Source organism: Papio anubis, chromosome 4 (assembly GCF_008728515.1).
Source record: "Papio anubis isolate 15944 chromosome 4, Panubis1.0, whole genome shotgun sequence".
Taxonomy (NCBI): Eukaryota; Metazoa; Chordata; class Mammalia; order Primates; family Cercopithecidae; genus Papio; species Papio anubis.
This window is the reverse complement of record NC_044979.1, coordinates 126,194,904-126,199,669: the sequence shown is the minus strand read 5'-3', so window position 1 is coordinate 126,199,669 and position 4,766 is coordinate 126,194,904. Positions and strand designations below refer to the sequence as shown.

At 53.6% G+C, this 4,766-nt stretch overlaps 1 pseudogene; it reads left to right on the top strand.

Annotated features, from left to right (window-relative positions):
• Positions 1-1,345: 1,345 nt before the first annotated feature.
• LOC116274538 lies at positions 1,346-4,536 on the top strand (annotated as a pseudogene).
• The last annotated feature ends 230 nt before the right edge of the window (positions 4,537-4,766 follow it).

The following is a 4,766-nucleotide window of genomic DNA, read 5'->3' as shown; positions in this document are numbered from 1 at the left end:
TCTAACTCCTGAGCTCAGGTGATCCTCCCACCTCAGCTTCCCAAAGTGCTGGGACTGACTGAATGCAGTCGCTTATGCTTGTAATCTCAGCACTTTGGGAGGCCAAGGCAGAAGGATCGCTTGAGCCCAGGAGTTCAAGACCAGACTGGGCAATATAACACAATAGTAAACTTCAACAGTAAAGAGCATCTGTAAAATTGAATATAGATCTTCTGAAATTATCCAACCAGAGGACAAAAATAAAATAATAAAAAAGAGAAAAGAAGACCGGGCGTGGTGGCTCACGCCTGTAATCCCAGCACTTTGGTAGGCCAAGGCAGGCAGATCACAAGGTCAGGAGTTCAAGACCAGCTGGCCAACGTAGTGAAACCCCATCTCTATTAAAAATACAAAAAGTAGCTGGGTGTGGTGGCACACACCTGTAGTCCCAGCTACTTGGGAGGCTGAGGCAGGAGAATCACTTGAACCCAGGAGGCAGAGGTTGCAGTGAGCCAAGACTATACCAATACACTCCAGCCTGGGCAGCAGAGAGAGACTCCATCTCAAAAAAGAGACAGAGAGAGAGAGAGAGAGAGAGAGAAAAGAAAGCCAATGAGACACGATTAGGCAAACCACTGTCAGGTTATGGGAGTTTGACAAAGAAAGTAGAGAAAGGAAAAGAAAGCTTATTTAAAGAAAGAATGGCTAAAAACTGCCTAAATCATGGGAAAGATTTAGACAACCAAATACATGAAGCCTAAAGATTCCTAAAGAGGTTCAAACCAAATAGATACTCACAAAGTCACAATATAATCAAATAGTCAAAAGTCAAAGATTTTTTAAAATGTTGAAGAGGCAAGAGAAAAGTGGCATGACACAGACAAGAGAATCTTCATTAGACTATCAGCAGATTTCTCAGAAGAAACTTTGCAGGTCAAGAGAGAATCAAATAATACATTCAAAGTGCTGAAAGAAGAAAACTGCCAGCAACTAATACTATGTCTGACAAAGCTATCCTTCAGAAAGAAAGAAGAAATAACATGTTTCCTCGACAAACAAAGCTGAGGGAATTCAGGACCACTAGGTCTACCTTAAAAAAATGCTTAAGGGAGTTTTTCAAGTAAAAATCAAAGAATGAAGTTGTACGCAGTGGTTCATGCCTGTAATCCCATTTTGGGAGGCCGAGGTAGGTGGATCACCTGAGGTCAGGAGGTCAAGACCAGCCTGGCCAACATGGCAAAACCCCATCACTACTAAAAATACAAAAAATTAGCCAGGTGTGGTGGTGGCCGCTGAGATTGTGCCACTGCACTCCAGCCTGGGTGACAGGAGCCAAACTGCATCTCAAAAAAAAAAAAAAAAAAAAAAACTTGAGGCCTGGCCTCCTACTCTCCTCCCACCCCCCTTCTCTGGGCCCAAGCCACCTTGGCTGAGGAGGGGGCTGAGGAGGTGTGAGCCCCTGCCAGGAACCCCCTGCCCAGACCATGCACTCAGCCCACAGGCCCCTGATGCTTGCATCCAGCAAGGCCTCCCGTGGCCTTGGCTCATTTGTGTAGAGGAACGTGGAACCTCGCTCTGTGGCTGTGTTCCCCTGGTACTCTGTCCCCTTCCTGACCCCTCCCTGCAGTCATATGAGGCCCACCACCTGCCAGCCACTCAGTGACCTCCAACCAGACAAAAGAATCTGCCAAGTTGGCAGCTGTTGCTCATGAGCATCCACCAGGTGGGACAGAGAGTGCTGACCCTGGGCGGCCCCCTAGAGCCACCTGCCCTGAAAGCCCAGGGCTTGGACCGCCATACACTTTGTGGGTGGTGGAACCTGGAAAGGGCCCACCTCCCACCACAGACGAGGAGCCCTGGGCCCCTCAGGGGAGCCCCTGCTAGACAGTGAGACAGAGACTGACCATGATGATGCTTTCTTCTCTGTCATGTCTTCTGACACCCAGTTGCCTCTACCACCCAGAGGTGTCAGGCCCAGTCCCTCAGTGCCCTGCCCAAGGAACAGGACTCATCTGAGAAGGATGGATGCAGCCCCAACAAATGGGACAAGGACCACATCCAGTGGCCCATGAGTGGCAGTCATGATCTTCAGCAAGTGGCACCAGGCCCTGGTGGGGCCCACCAGTGTCACCCCAACCAGGACAACTGGACCATCAGCCAGATCCTGGGTGAGTGGTGGAACACCCTGGGGCCCAATGAGATGCAGAAGTACCATGACCTGACCTCCCAGGTGAAGGTGGCCCACTTGCAACAAGGACCGAACGAAGTCCAGCTCGGAGGCCAAGCCCACAAGCCAGGGGCTAGCAGGAGGGTACAAGGGCTTGCAGGAGTGGAGCATGTCAGAGACGGGCATTGCCACTGCCCCTGGGGTGTCCTCTGGCAGTTGTATCCCAGACATTCCTGAGCTGGGATACCAAGGAGCAGCTTCTATGGGGCAGAACGGCTGCACACAGGGAACCTGGCTCAGCTAGGCCTCAAGCCTTCTCCCACAGTGGGGTACGCAGCCTGGACGGCGGGGAAGTGACCATCAGGCACTACAGGAACTGATGCAGGTGGTGTCTGGCGCTGCATCGGACTCTGGCCCAAAGCCTTCTACCCAGTATGGAGCTCCAGGCCCCTTGGCAGCCCCTGGTGAGGGAGGTGCCTTGGTGGCCAGTGGGCAGCCCCGCTGCTGCCCACCTGAGCTTCTCATTCCCAGCATGTGGCCAGTGAGGACACAGCAAGTGACAAGGAGCACATGGTCATCCGTGAGGAGGAAGGGGTGATGATGTCATTGCTGACGATGGCTTCAGCACCACTGACATTGATCTCAAGTACAAGGAGCAGGTGACTGACAGTGAGAGTGCATACAGCTCTGGGGAGGACCCAGAGAGCAACAAGGGCTTTGGTGGAAAGGTGTTTGCACCTGTCATCTGTTCCTCCTTTATCCCCTGCCACCCCTTGCTGGACCCTGAGCCCCCAGGTCCCCCGATCCACCTGCATCCTTGGCAAAGGCTATGGTCCCACCCTGTCCTCCTCCTCCATGTACTCGGATGCTTCCTCCTCAACTCGGCAGCCACCTCCTTCTCACTGGGCCCAGGAACGTTCAAGGCCCAGGAGTATGGTCAGGGCAGCAGAATGGGCCCCCTACGGCCCTCACCCCTTGGGTAGAGAAACCGTACAGGTAGAGAAACCAAGGACTGGCTCAGGGAGCCGGAGTCTGAGAAGGTGCGGTCCTCCTCACTGCAGGCGCTGGACCAGTGCGGGCCCTGGTCATGCAGCTCTTCCAGGACCACAGCTTCTTCCCATCCCCTAGGCCACAGCCACCCTCCAGGCCTGCTATGCATACATCTTTCCCTCCAAGGTTTGTGTGCAGAACATCCTGCCCACGCGGCCCCAGCAGCTTCAGGCTACACCTGCCCCAGCACCAGCCTCTGGGACCCAGGCAGTGGCTCCTAGCGGCCCCGCACCCACCACCAGCATCCGTTTCACCTGCAGTTGAAGATCCGTGAGGTGCCCAGAAGATCATGCAGTGGCCACTCCCACGGAGAAGCCCCCAGGGCTGAGGCTACCCCCCCGGACCTCCCCCGACTGGCACCATAGCTGCCTCTACCCAGACTCCCAGCCCCACGGGGGTCCTGACCCCACCTCACCCAGCTTGGATTCTGGCTCCGCCCAGGCCGCCCCACCACTGCTTCTGCCCCAGACAGCCTGGACAGCCTGGCTGAAAGGGGACTCCCCCACAGGTAGGTGGGGGACCCCGGAGAAGATCCCAGGACTCATAGTACCCTCTGAGGACACAGACAGTATGTGGGGGTAGCATAGGATGGTTATCTCCTCCCGGGTAAAGCCATTTCATCCTTTCCAGTTTAGGACGGAATGAAGCCTGCTCCTCTTTTATATATCCCCTACCCCTGCAGCTCCCTCCTGGTGCCGGAGGCAGCTGGGGGCCGCAGGGGCAGTCTCCCTTCTCTGAGCCCCTGTACATAACCTAGAGTGTGTGACCTTCAGAGCTTTTCACTTAATGCAACATAGCTCCTGCCAGGGCTGCAAGCTGGAGTGTGGTGCAGGCCTTAGGCCACAGAAAGTACCTGTGGAATAGGGGTAGTTCATGCACCCCTTTTTTCCCCAGAGGGGCTGGACTCAGGTTAGTTTGGGGGTGGGGGCTCCTGCACTTTGCCACAGGCACCAGGAGGGTTTTCTCCCCACCCCTTCCTGCCCTTCCAACTTGGGTTGTACTTTCTAAGAAGGTGATTCCCCCTGCTCTTGCCCCTTCCCCAGAACATGTTGATCATGTGCAGTATTTATTACTGTGCCAAGAAGCCACGATGACCAAGATTAAAGCTGTTTAACACCAAATAATAATAATAATAAAATAAAAACTTGACTTCACATTGGTTTGGCCTGATCTGTTGGGGCCTGGTGCGGAAACTCACCCCGAAACAATTACCACCCACAGTTTTTATATAATGGTGGCCACAATTTCAAAATTCCATACTTTTGTAATTGATACACAAAATACAAAGAAAAAATTAGAGGCCAGGACCAGAGGCTCATGCCTGTAATCCCAGCACTTTGGGAGGCCGGGGCGGTGGATCACCTGAGGTCAGAAGTTGAAGACTAGCGTGGCCAACATGGTGAAATCCCGTCTCTACTAAAAATACAAAAAGTAGCCGGGAATGATGTCGGGTGCCTGTAATCCCAGCTCTTCAGGAGGCTGAGGCAGGAGAATACTTTGAACTGGGGAGGTGGAGGTTGCAGGGAGCTGAGACTTCACCACTGCACTCCAGCCTGGGCAATAGAACAAG